Raw genomic sequence first — 14,657 nt, forward strand, 5'->3', positions numbered from 1 at the left:
TTTTTATAGTATCCACAGTCATGTCCTCTTTATAATCTCTAGTATTGATGTAGGCCTTGACTTTTTTTAATTTCTGATTTTTCTGGCTAGAGGTTTATCAGGCACGTCGATCTCTTCAAAGAACTTAGTTTCACTTTCACTGAATTTTCTGTTCTTTTTCTATGTTCCATTTCACTGATTTCCACCTATTATTTCCTTCCTTCTTAATTTGGACTTGATTCACTGCCGTCTTTTTCGTTTCTGAACCTGTGAAATGAGATCATTGCTTTGAGGCCTTTATTCTTTTCTTACCTGAGTATCGCAAGCTATAAATACCCTTTTAAGCACTATTGTATGGCACCTCACCAATTTTCAAATGTTGTGATTTCATTTTCATTCAGTTCGCAATATTTTCTCATTTCTTTTGTGATTTCTTCCTTGGCTTATGGGTTATCTAAAAGTGTGTTATTTAATTTCCAAATATCTGGGAGATTTCCCACCTACTTCGCTGTCAACTGATTTCTAGTTTACTTCTTTTATGCTCTGAGAACAGACATTACATAATTTGAGCCAGTTGACATTTATTAGACTTGGTTTGTGGCCTGGCACCTGGTCTCCCTTGGCCAATGTCCCCGTGCCGTTGGCAAGAGTGGGTCCTGCAGTTGTTGGTGGAGGGTCCACAACTGCAAATCAGGCCCGCTGGCTGATGCTGTGTTCCTGAGCAAAGGCGATACTGTTACTAATTTTGTCTGCTTGTCCCGCCAATTACTGAGAGAGGAACACGGAAATCTCCAACCAAAGTTGTTGATTTGTCTGTTCCTCCTTTTAGGTCTGTTAGCTTTTCCTTCAGGCGCTTTCGAAGCTCTGTAATCGGGCGTGTACACATTTAGGACTGTCCTAGATCTTCTCCCATTCCTGTCCCTTTCATCAACCTGTGTCACTATATTTAGAACAGGTTCTTTGCAGAAAACATACATTGATGTTCTGCTCTTTGGTCCCCCTTGATCATCTCTGCCCTTTAATTGGAGTGCTTAGCCCATCTGTGTTCGAGATGATTTGGAGTATAGTCGGGTTTATACTGTTACATTGTTTCTTTTTCCATTTTTTCATCCCACGTTTTAATCAGCTGGGCATCGGGTATTTTTATTGTTGTGGTGATTATAACATACAGAACACGCATCTGAAACTGAGTAATTTTTTTTTAACGTTTATTTATTTTTGAGACAGAGAGAGACAGAGCATGAATGGGGGAGGGCCAGAGAGAGAGGGAGACACAGAATCTGAAACAGGCTCCAGGCTCCGAGCGGTCAGCACAGAGCCCGATGCGGGGCTTGAACTCACGAACCGCTAGATCATGACCTGAGCCGAAGTCGGACGCTTAACCGACTGAGCCACCCAGGCTCCCCTGAAACTGAGTACTTTTTAGCGCTTGGTGTCATCTCCGCAGCGGACATCACCACTTTGAACACGTACTAGCTGTTGTGCATTGCTTTGTTCCTCAGCCGCTCCTTTGTTTTTCATGTGATGCTCTGTTGGATCTCTAAGGTGCCACTGTCCACCGTCAGTAACACCCAGCACTGGGGCACTTCACCTGAAGAGCTTGAGACCTCGCAACTGTTAAGTGGGGACTTCCATTTGCCCATTCCTTCCTCTGGGGGATTGTTTTCACACATTCCTCTTTTGCACACCGTAGGAATCCCGTAATACGTGCTGATCGCTTTTTAAAGCGGGTCTTTTAAAACCACAGTGTGATGGGGTGGGGGTGAAATTTCAAATAACAACATCATTAACATGAAATGCCGAAAAGACACAGCAGGCGATTGCTTCTTCCTCTTGCGTGCAGAGCGGACTGTCTGTACTGCGCTTGCAGCATTTTTGAGCTGTTGTTATTTATTTGTCTTTCCCCCACATTAGACAATAAAGTCCTTGAGAGCCAAAACAGAGTCTATTCATCTTACAGGCTTAGCCTAGTGCCTGGGGCTTCCAACAAACGTTGGACGACTCACTGATTTCCTCACTGGCTTACTCAGCGAAGGATGCCCAGATGGCTGGAATAGAAATACACAGGTGGAATCCCTCCAGCAGGCGGAAGACATATACAGCAGCTCTTAATCACTTTTATATATATTTTGGCCACCTTTGTCCCCGCTGTCACCGTCAGCCTCCCGGCCACAACCTGGCAGGCGAGAAGAGGAACACAGGGACCTCAAAGAGATAAGAGCTGAAAAGGTCACCGATCAGGACTCAGGGTGGAATCCGACGTTGGCCACCTTCCAGGAGCTGCCAGGCGTGGCCCCGCTGGGTACGTCATTGTGTCTGGAGGCCTCAGATGTGCTTGTGTTGTGAACAAATGTGACCCTGGGTGGGGTCTGGGAATGGAGTGGGCCACCGGATCGTGCTCTGGCTCGCCTGGAAAGGGGCCCAGGCATCCAATGCAAAGGGTTCTCTGCAGCTGCACGAGGGCATTGACCGCTGAATAATACAGATGATATTAATCACCTGAGGTGTGGACATTTCGTGCCTACGGCTTCGAAGTTATATACTGACTCTTTGCTAGAATGGTTGAGTGGTTCAGGAAGAGTTAAAGCCAACTCACAATGGGCAACAGTGAGTCCTGAAAATGTGGATGTGGAAATATTTCTCTTCCAGCATTTTGAATTCAGAACAATCAGAGCATTATGGATTTTACTCTGCTTTGCTGATCTTTCTCTCATTTTCTAATCCTTGAAATGTTGAGAGGATTATAAAAATGTTCACAATGTGCTTTAAAGAAAATTCTACGTTAATAAATAGCAAACCAAAAATACTATTTTCTCCTTCTAGCTAGTTTTAACCTGCTGTTATAGGGGAGAACTTATGTCAAAGAGGGATCTTTAATACATACATAATTTTTTTAAAAAAGAAAAACTAAAGAATTTTCTTTCAAATGTAAAATTCAGCTTTAAGTGCAACAATCTTCTTGTTTCATATTTTATTTACTTAGCAGTACGTACTGAGCATTTATTGATGGGGTGAGGAAAGTACCGTGTGCCCACTCCTCGGTGGGGCTGTTCCCCACAAACGACCTCCGATTCTCTCCAGATTTATCTTTGTCTCTCTGATGCATTTGTGGATTAGCCATTGGGCTCCCTGTTCACTGCATCTCAGAACTGGAAAGGCCTTTAAGGATAACGGACTGAAGTGGATTTCACACCTTTTTTTAAAAAAATTTTAGGGGCGCCTGGGTGGCGCAGTCGGTTAAGCGTCCGACTTCAGCCAGGTCACGATCTCGCGGTCCGTGAGTTCGAGCCCCGCATCAGGCTCTGGGCCGATGGCTCGGAGCCTGGAGCCTGTTTCCGATTCTGTGTCTCCCTCTCTCTCTGCCCCTCCCCCGTTCATGCTCTGTCTCTCTCTGTCCCAAAAATAAATAAAAAATGTTGAAAAAAAAAAAATTTTAAAAAATTTTAATGTTTTTTTTTTTTAATTTATTTTTGAGACAGAGAGAGACAGAGCATGAGCAAGGGAGGGGCAGAGGGACAGGGAGACACAGAATCTGAAGCAGGCTCCAGGCTCTGAGCTGTCAGCACGGAGCCTGACGCGGGGCTCGAACCCACAAACCGTGAGATCATGACCTGAGCCGAAATCAGTCGCTTAACTGACTGAGCCACCCAGGCGCCCCCCCCCTTTTTTAAATTTTTTTTTGCCAAGGAGCCCCACTGCCCAGTGATTCAGATAGAGCTGGGACTGACTGCCTGGCTGCGGGAGGGGTGGGGGGTGGCAGACTGGCCGCTCTGCCCCCTCCCCACCAGCCCTCCCGCCCCACCTGAGACTTGGGCCGTGGACAGTTGGAAACCACCCTCCTAGTTCAGTCTGTCCACTTACACACAGGGAAGTTGCCGTCCAGGGAGGCTCGGTGACTTGTCCAAGGCCCCACAACCCCTGTGTCAGAACCGTCCTGGATTACGGGGTCTAGTGACTCCTGGGCGGGTGTCGCCAGGTTCTCAGAGCGTTGTCCCTCTGTGGTGGCCAGGGGAGTGGGTGAGGAGACGAGGGGCTGCTCTGGGAGGTGGCTGGCACCTCTGGGCGCCCGATGGCTGCAGCAGGGGTGCCTGGCTGAGTCAGTGGCTGGACCTCTGGCATCCAGGCGGCCTTGGAAGCAGGGGCCTCTCTGAGCCTGAAGGCTAGTCCGGGATCTCACGAAAAGCCCATTTTGGGTCGATTTGGGCCCTGGCCGGTGTAGAGAGCTGCTTATGTGTGGTTGGCAGGGGTACGGGGACCTCTAACCTAGACACTGGATGGAGAGGTCAGCGAATCCCCAAGGGGAATCGAGGTAGGGCTTTTTCCTCAGGAAGCATTCTGTGTGGCCCATGGGGGAGCTCCAGAAGAACTTTCCAGAATGTCATCTAAGGCCCCAAGGGCTCCACACACACTCCCAGTGGCACCACACAAGACCGTGCCCATATCTGCTTTGTATTTAAAATGGCCGTCTACGGCTGGAGCTCAGAATTTTCTGGAGCTAGCCAGCCTGGTTCAACTATTCAAAAACTGCTCCAAGAAAGTGAGCCAGATGTTTCAGAAGTTCCACTAACTTTCTGAAATGATAAGGTGCCCTTTGGTAAATTACTACTCTCTAGTACATAACGACATTCTAGCAACTGGGAAAATTGATTTCATCTCATAACACTCTGTGAAAGGTCTGTGTGTGTGTGTGTGTGTGTGTGTGAGAGAGAGAGAGAGAGAGAGAGAGAGAGAGAGAGAGGAGGAGGGGAGAGGGAGGGGAGGGAGAGGGAGGGAGGGAGAGAAAGAGAGAAGGAGGGGAGAGGGAGGGGAGGGAGAGAGAGGGAGGGAAGGAGGAAGAGAGAGGGAAGGGGAGGGAAGGGGAGGGAGAGGGAGTTTGGGGGAAATACTATATAAACACAAAGGTTTATCAGTACGGCTAAAATGTAGATCATTTCTCAGTGGCCTCAACTAACAGGCAGTTCTATTTCTATTCTGGGCAATTATTAGCTGTAATTTCCTTAAAATGCCACTTTAAAAACCATTATCATAAAACGCTGGATTAGCCAGGAGTCTTTCCGAGCTGCAACCACCCCAAACCAGCCTGATCAGGGCAGGGCGCTTACTGGTTCACACGGGTGAGGGGGGTCCAGGCGCACAACAAGGGCTCCTGATGGCACTCGGATAAGACACCTCTCCGGGATGCTCTGCAGCCCTAGCTGCCGGAGCCTTGGCTCAGGATCAGGGCAGCCGGACGGCGTTCCCACCAGCTCCAGGAGCAGAGGCCAGGAAGGACTCTGATTGGTTCACCCCAAGTCACATGAGCACGTCCGAACCAATCCCTGAGGCTGGGAAGTAGGGGGCTCTGATTGGTCAGAGCGAGATCACATGGTCGACAAGATGTCCGTCCTTTCTGGGTCAAGTGGAAACGCAGGGGTTGGTCCGCTCTAGAAAGACGGGAAGGGTCCTGGCCACACAAACCCCACCAGAATTGGACCCTGTTTTTCAGACCCCAGTTTGTCCCTTAAATTAGCTTTAATCTTGATAGGCCCACAGACAACACCTGTTCTATCCCCCGCGTGTTCGTGGAGGGAGGCTGGGTGTCAGTACACACGTGTGCAGCCACACATCGTGGTTCGTTTTAAAACCTTGCTGCCTGCTGTGCCTGTTGCTAGGGCTTTAATTGTAGCTGGCTTCCTGGGTTCGTTTTCTCACATAGAGCCCGTTGGTTCTGGCAACGCGTTTCCACCTCGACTTCAAGAACTCAGAGATTTAGCAACATCCTGAGCTGAGAGCTTTTAGCGCAGGAACGTCTTTGCAATTTGTGCTTTTCCACCTGCTGTCCTTGGCCGCTTGAATTCCCAGGTGCACAGACCTTCAACCTGCCAGGAAGGCCTCCCCTGGGGAAGGAGGATATCCCTGCTCTCTCCGGCAATGTTCTTAAAAATGTCAGTATGTTTTCCTGATGGCCTTTCTAGCGTTTGCTTGCACACCTTCACCCTGGGCCGTCCGCATGCTGCGCGGACCTTGTGATCAGCTCACGTCCCCTCACAGCTTCCGGGCTCCGCGTGCCTTCTCTTAGCTGCCATGTAGATATTTTGATCTGTTGGATTATCGTGAGAAATGACCTCGAATTGCAGGCTTGAAGTTGGCTTTACAAAGCAGTGAAGAAATGCTGTAGATCCTCAAGGCGGGAGCCCCCGTCCTTGGTCAATTGGCAATAGGCCTCAAGGACTTCTTCCCTGCACATGATGGGCCTGTAACTAATCCTGGTAAATTTAATTCCAATACACGCCTGACACATCTCTACCTCTTTCTAGAAGCCATCCAGCTGCCCCATTGCACGGGAAATACGTTCCTCTTTGGGCTTCTACAAATCACTGATGCTTAATCAAATGCTGGTTAAAGATTTGTTATGTTTTGGATGCATGTGGGCGTGTGTGGGGGTGTGTGTGTGGGGGGGGTGTGTTCATTTGCATTCAGGCATTCACAGAATTTAATTTGTGAGCTTGAGTTGGGGACTGAGTGTCCCACAGCTCCGGACTCCTCCCAGGGTCTACCTTGTGTGATGATTCACATCATAGCAGATGTTCAGTAAATGAACTATTTCAATGTCTACAAAGTGTCTTCTTCTGTGTCCTCCCCAGCTTTTCACACCTGCCCTAACAGATCATTGCTCCTCATCCCCCACCCATCAGGCTGCTCCTTACACACCCTCGGCCCCCAGAGCCACACGGTTGCGGTGGGTAGGGGTGGGGGGTGGTGGAACTGCTTTCGCACATCTTTCTGGAACCCCAAAGTGGCCCCTCCTTTAAGGTTCAACATCTGAAAGCACAAAATCCAGTGCCGAGGTATCAGCGCATCTCCTGGAAGTTCTCAGTTTACTGGCGTCTCCCCCGCCCCGCCCCCGGGTGCTCTGCTCCCCCAAAGGTGAGAAAGATCACCAGGTAGCTGGGAAGGCACGCCCGGGTCTCCCTAAGAATTCACAGTGAAACAGGAGAAATGCCAGGTGATGTCCTTCGTCTGTAAAATCAGAAGCTCAGCGTGACGACCCACGTGTCCCTTGCAGCTGAAAAGCCCGACTTGGGAGCACAGTAGGAGTGTGCAGGACTGGGGAGGAACGATTCCTAAAAGCAGTCCTTTCCACGCTGCCATTCACCCCAAGTCCAATTCAACTTTTTAGAAACATGGATGTCCTCCGGCAAAATACCCTTCGTTTCCTTGTACAAAACAGGCCATTTTTCAGCGGTTAAAATGTTCCTGGAAACATTTTCACATGATTGCACTGGATGCTTCGGTGTTAGCATTAAAGCTAAAAATACACCCACTGTTTTTTTTTTTCCCCCCTACTTGCAATTTTGACATCCTTTATATCGACACATTCAAAGAGCTGACATTTGACGGTTTAGATCTTCTATTGGGATTAAATACTTTGGAAGTTTTTCTTTCTTTCTTTTTTTTTTTTTTTGTAATCATGAGACAATCATTTGAGTGAGAAAAAAATCTTGATTTATTAAAATGTTCAAACGCCCTTAAGAGATGAATCACCACCGTACATGATGGTTCTCCTCATTTGAGAGGCGAATGCCCGGTGGACAGAGCCGGGTGCCACCACGCACTGGCCACGTAGCCAGGACTGCGTGCCTCCTTTCCTTCAGCTTTGAAAAGAATCAGGTTGTAAAGAACACGAAATTTCCAATTCACCAAATGCCGCCCCGTTGCCCTCCAAGGTAGTTGGACCATTTTTTGCGCCCCATGGAAGGTCCGAGAAGTCTTGCCTCTCCACGTGCTTGGGGACGCTCGTCATTGACAGACTTCAGGTATCCGCCAGTCCGAGGAGCATGAGGTGGGGTGTCATAGTTTCATTCCAGCTCCACGCTCACCAACCAATGTGAGCATCTTATTGGATGCTTGGGTTTCTTCCATGAATTTCCTGTTCGCCTACTCTGCCCATGTTATGTTCTGTAAAAATTTTCTTTTAATGTTTCTTTATTTTTGAGAGAGACGGAGACAGAGTGCGAGCAGGGAAGGAGCAGAGAGAGAGAGAGAGAGAGACACAGGATCCGAAGCAGGTTCCAGGCTCCGAGCTGCCAGCACAGAGCCTGACGCGGGGCTCAAACCCACAAACTGCGAGATCATGACCTGAGCCCAAGTCGGATGCTTAACTGACTGAGCCACCCAGGCGCCCCCTACTCTGCCCATTTCAAATGATAGAGGTTTTTTTTTTTTTTTCTGTTAATTTGTAGGATTTCTTTATATAGTCTAGATAGTAAGTCCTTGGGGCTGAGTTGCACATACACGTCTTCTCTGGCCAATCTCCTTATCAAATTTATACCAGCATCTCACAACAAATTGTTTAGCCCTCTCTCTTTCTCTCTTTGAAAGAATTTGTGTAAGATGTAAGATGAAAGTGAGCTATTTCATGAAGATTTGATAAAGTGCACCTGAAAATCAGTCTGGGACGCCTAGGGGAGGCGGGAGAATTTGGCTACCGAGTTCTTTGATGCAAGGGTTAAGGGTTTATTTCAGCTTTTCTCTTCTTGATTCAATTTTGGTGATTTTTACCTTTCTAAAGATGATGCATTTCATTGCTGTTTTCAGATTCCTTGGATAAAGTTATTCATAGTATCTCTTAAATGTATCCCTTTAGTTTTTGCTGTAATTAAATCCCACTTTTCATTCTTATTAGTCATAATTTCTCTCTCCCTCTCTCCCTCCCCCCTCCCGCCCCCTCTCTTCTAGAGCTTTCAGGCTAGGGAGTTTGCCTATATTCTGAGTTTTTACAGAGAACTCACTTTTAAGTTTTGCTGATTTTTGTTGTTGCTTCCGGGGATGATATTTAGCTGTTACCAAATCACGTGTTCTCGCCAGCCCTCCATTCGGGGAGCCGAGGCCTCCTAATTTCTACCATAATTTCCTGACTCCAGAGTCACTTAGCAGAGTGTTTGCACTTTCTAAGCATGCTTTTGAAGTGTTTGTGTTGTTGATTTGTAATTTAATTGCAATGCAGATAGGGCAACTGAGGCCCAGCGGACTCCACAGTTTGTCCAGGGCGCACAGGAGAGAGGCGGCCAGGTCCCGGGCCTGCTGGTTTGAGTCCAGGGCCTGTGCTCCAGGCCTCCCCACCAGGACTTCCCCACCTCCAGAATGTTCTTATTTCCACGAAACTATCAAAACATCTTTCTTAATGGTCTCGGCACACTGAGAATGTGAAGGTCTTTCCACGCCTTAAATTAATCCTGAAGACATAAGGAACAGAGAGTAGGACAGACTTGTCGGGACACAAGCAGCCCCTACGAGGACATGCCCCTCACCCCCCTCTGGGGCACCACAGCCGGGTGGCTGCCCCCACGGCGGCGACACTTGCACACCTCACTCTGGTTCCTCCGCCCCATGTGGACGACCCTCATTCTGCTCAAACCCGACTCTTCCCTCTGAAGACGAAAAACAGGTTTTTAAAGCAGGGTCGAGGGTACAAAGTGGTTTGTTGCAGCATTTTCTCTGCTGTTATGCTCAGGAGTTTTTCTATGGAAAAGTAGAGGGAGAGAGAAGGAGAAATAACCGGAAAATATTAGCAAAAGAATACATATCGGTATCAGACAAAGTAACATTTAAAGCAAAGCGTGAGCAGGAAACCAAGAGTGTCAGCATCCACACTAAAGCTCCACTCACAGGGCACGGCAACCCTGATGGGCTGCAGCTCGAGGGCCCCCGTCCGAAGAGCCCATCTTCACTTTTTTTAAAAATGTATATTTTATTTTTGGGAGAGAGAGAGAGACAGAAAGAGAGAGAGAAGTAGGGAGCATGTGAGCAGGAGAAGGGCAGAGAGAGAGGTGGGGACAGAGGATCCCAAGCAGGCTCCATGTTGATAGGATGACAGGACAGGAGCCTGACACGGGGCTTGAACTCGCAAACAGTGAGATCCCTAACCCTAACCCTAACCCTAACCCTAACCCTAACCCTGAGCTGAAGTCGGATGCTCAACCAACGGAGCCACCCAGGCGCCCCACCCCCTCCCCATCCTGACTCCTGCCGGCTTCCCCTGGGGGCGTCCGTCCCAGGCCTCTCCACCCTGCCTTGTCTTCCAGAGTTCCAGAAACACCTTCATACACTGAGATGCAGATATCTCACCCTATGAGAGAACACAGGGACTTCTCAGGCACACGCAGGACATCTACAGAATGGGGCGCAAGCCCGGTCTCAAAAAAACTTCACGTTTAGTTTCGTTAACATCACATTCTTTGTCCACACTTGGGTGAGTAATTAACCACGAAGGTAATTTGGGGGGAGGAGACATATGAAGGGGAATTAATATATCCACCCCTAACTCCTGGGCCAAAAAAAGAAACTATGTTGAAGTTAGAAAATATTTTATTCTTTTTTTAAGTGTTTATTTTTGAGAGAGACGAGAGACAGAGCATGAGCAGGGGAGGGGCAGACAGAGAGGGAGACGCAGAATCCGAAGCAGGTTGCGGGCTCTGAGCTGTCAGCACAGAGCCCGACGCGGGACCTGAACTCACGAACCGAGCCGCCCATGCACCGGTAGAAAATATTTTAAACAGCCATGTTAAACCTACGTCTTAATTCTTAGGGATATAGAAACAGTGTTCCTCAAAGAGATGTTCAAAACCCTAAAAGCTTCTCCTCGAAAAGAGAAGAGGCTAAAATAATAATGAACTAGATTCCCGAATGTAAGAAGTCCGAAGAAGAATGAGCAAATAAGGCCCAAAGAAAACGGAAGGAGGTGATACACGCCAAACAGACCTCAATAAATTAGAGAACAAATTGCACCGGATGTCTCGTACGCAGCTCAGATCCATGGGCTTCTGCCTGGTGATGGCCGTGGCCTCGGCAAACGGGTGCCTGCAGGTTCTGCTCCCCTCCTGCCGGTGGCTCTCACCTCAAGCTTCCCCGGGCCCAGCCCCACGTCTCCCATGCCCTGCCCCCACTTCTCTGATGCCTTGGAAGGAGGTTGTCAGCCGGACCCTACTCGCTGCTTAGCCCTGGAGCTGATACACCAGCAGGAGGCAGGAACCCCAAACCTTCATTCCCTGGACAGAGAAGTCTAGAACGTTCTACACCCTCCCCAACAGGTCCCAGCTGGGTCAAGCCCCAGTTGCTCACAACAGTGGCCAGCAACAAGCAGAAAATGCGTTCTTTCAAGGGCACGTGGCAGTATGTTAATGAATCATAGGGAAGAGCGCTTTTTTTTTTTTTAAGTTTCAACAAATTTTCAAAACTGCCATTATCCAGAGCACATTCTCATAAAGTGGGGATAGTATAGGGCGACCAACTCATGCTGCTTTTAGCACTGAAAGTCCCACGTCCCAGGGACCCCTCTTACTGCCGTCCCCAGTGCTGGGAAAACCAGGACACGCGGTCCCCGGAAATAGTACCTCCCCCTCTAGGGTGTCCTAAGGAGTAAAGGATACAAAGTATGTAAACAGCAGAGCGAGGTGCCTGGCATGTGGAAGGTGCTTGGTAAAAGGTACTTACTATTTTCATAATGATGGAAACAGTTACAGACGTCTACTTGGGAGAAAATGTGACATATTAAAATTTGGTGTGCAAAACAGATTAGGGATTATAAACAAGCCAGTTTAAGTGGCTGATCAGAGGTCCATATTTATACTTAATTCTGCAGCCCAGTGATGGCCGAAGGGATGGCAGGGTGCCAGGGCACGCCCTCCTGTCCAGGCAGGGCCAGCACCCCAAGGTCTGTCACATGCCAGCGGCCGCTCAATGGGGAAGCAACGGGAATAAATGTCCTGGTGAGTCCAGGAGGGCCACCTGCCCAGCCATCTGCAGTCTGAGGCGGCAGACTATAGAGGGTGCAGGGGCCTGACCGGTGTCCCCTTGTCCTCTCTGGGCAGAGAAGGCCCGTGGGAGCGTTAGCAATGATAAGGCCAAAAAGAGCCACCAGCGCATTTCCCATGATGAAATGTCACAGCTGAGGCTGTGAGAGCCAGGAAGCCGTGGAGGAGCAGGGCAGCCAGCTGTTACAGAGATGGTTCTGGAACGTAAGCAAATCTGCAGCCAGGGGCTTTTGCCTCCACCAAAGAAGGGAAGTCAAATACAGACCATCAAGAGGGTCCTAGGCTGGGAATTTATTCATTTAAAATCTATCATCGTATATCCATCCATCCATCCACCATCCATCCATGCACTCATCTATCCGTGCATCCACCCTCCATCCATCCATCCTTCTGTCCATCCATCCATCCATCTATTCATCCATCCATCATCCATCCATCCACTATCCATCCATCTATCCATCTATCCATCCACCCATCTATCCACCATCCATCCACTCATCTATCCATGCATCCACCCTCCATCCATCCATCCATCCTTCTGTCCATCCATCCATCCATCTATTCATCCATCTGTCCATCTATCCATCTATCCATCCATCTATCCACCATCTATCCATCCACCACCCATCCATCCATCTTTCATGCAATCACTCAAAAGAACATCCTAAATGTGGTTGCTTCATGTGAGTTGAGCGCACTATGTTAATCACAAGACATCCTTTTTATTTAAAAAGCATGAAAGGTTTGCAGTGGATTTCAGGGGAGACCTGACCTCTTCAGGGGTGGGGGAACAAGCCAGCTCGTTCCACCTGAAGCTGCAGGGCCGGCATGAGCTCTGCTGGACAACTGGACTGCAGGTCACGTGAATGCCTTTAGGTCCACAGTCCCCTGTCTTGGTTCTGAGCTGGGCTGTGCGAAGCGAACTCCTCCAGTGGGGTGTCAGCAGTGTGGAGGTTTCTGCTATGAAAAAACACCCTCCCTCACTCAGGATTCACGGTGTGCTTCCCATGAGTCCTGGAGCATCTGGTTGTACCTCGGGAGCTGCTCGGGAAAAGTACCCACTGAAACACACAGTTTGAAGGGGTCGTTGCAGAGGAAAAACATTTTTACATGACGATAATAGAATGTTAGCATTTTGGAGAGAAAGCGTCTTCAAATAACGTTGTAAATCGATCAACAAAATACTATTTTACTGCCCCCAATACATGCATGTATAATTATGATGACTCATAAAGTATGGTAAGATAAAGTTACAGTAAAAAGTCAGGTGCAGGACACAGCGGGCACAAGTATATTATGTAGCTGTACTTTTCTGGACACTATGGTAAGAAATGTGAACTTTTCAGTAGTAGCGATATCAGCTGTCCAGGCAACATTCGATTTTAGGTATAGCAAAGCCTTTCCCCCAGCACGTGATCACGTTCTTTTTCCCCACACTGTACAGACATCATCTGGCATACAACATTCTCAGATTCATGTGCCCAACTGTAGAAGCCTTGATAAGTAATGCTTCTGTGATCGACTTCCGAAAATTATCCGAGTGTCTTGTGTATAAAAGCACACCTTTCCTTGGGGAATTCTAAAAATATGGTGGGTACTGACTTTCCCCGTGAGGGCATAGCCAGGATTGGCAAACACGCAGGGACTGTCCCTGCCCCTTCCCTCGGCAGACATCACTAATCGATCAGGGCTCTGGGTTCTGCTGAGCCCAGACTCAGCTTGACGGGGATTGAGGCAATGAGAGCCATAGTGATGGATCCAACTTAGCCTTCGAGATGAACCCTCCCTGCCCTCCTCTGGGTTAGATCCTTTGTCCTGACCAGGACCTCTGGTTGTGTGCATCTTATCTGCCTTAGCTTGTGACAGAGATCACAAACCAGCATGGGACTCAAGGCTCCACTTCCAGAAACTACTGATAATTTTATGTATGAAACGCTGCCTCAGCCTGGGACTCTGCTCTTTCCCTCAATTCCTGGCTTTGCTTCTGTGGCCCTGGCATCGCCACCTCTGGGCCATGGTGGTCCACGCACCAGCTCCCATCCGGACGCAGGTGGGAGCCCCAGGGCCCACGTCACTGAAGATTGGTCTCTCGCAGGAGGGGAGACGGAGCCCATACCCCACGTCCGGGAGGTCGAAGACTGAATTGGGGATATTTTCCGACAAACGTAGGGTGGTAGAACTTTCTATACCGAGTTCCGCAATGTGGTCGGGTGGAGAATTGCAGTAATGCAGTTTATCTACAAGCGAAACAAGAATGGGCTTTCATGCCTGGCCTGGGAACCTAACCCCTGTGTCTATGGGAAAGTGCTTTCTAAATTCTAAACAATAAGCCAGGGAGACCGCTGGCCCGCCCAGCGCAGGGACTGCCAGCGCTCCGGATCCTGCGTGTCCCCCAGTGGAATGGGGCCAGGCGAGGTGGAGGGGCAAGGCTGGTAGTCCTTGGGGTGTGGGGCCGGTGAGGGGCCAAGCGAAGTGGGAAAAGTCCTTTCTGTACAATGTTCTACCGACATTTTGTGAAGGCATTCTAGAGTCAAAGCCTTTTTTTTTTTTTTTCAATTTTTAATGGTTTTTAATTCATTTTTGAGAGACAGAGGAAGAAAGAGGAACAAAGAGACAGAACAGAAGCAGGGGAGGGCAGAGAGAGAGGGGGACACAGAATCCAAAGCAGGCTCCGGCTCCGAGCTGTCAGCCCAGAGCCCGATGCAGAGCTCGAACTCACAAACTGTGAGATCATGACCTGAACGGAAGTCGGACACCCAACTGAAGAGTCAAAATTTTAAGTTGGGATTTCTAGGATTCAGAAAGCAAAGCCTTCAGAAGCTAACGTCCTGACAACAGGGGCGCATGTTCCGTGCTGGGTGGGCGTGGCCTCAAGGGTAGGCTCTC

This window comes from Neofelis nebulosa, chromosome 5 (assembly GCF_028018385.1).
Source record: "Neofelis nebulosa isolate mNeoNeb1 chromosome 5, mNeoNeb1.pri, whole genome shotgun sequence".
Classification (NCBI taxonomy): domain Eukaryota; kingdom Metazoa; phylum Chordata; class Mammalia; order Carnivora; family Felidae; genus Neofelis; species Neofelis nebulosa.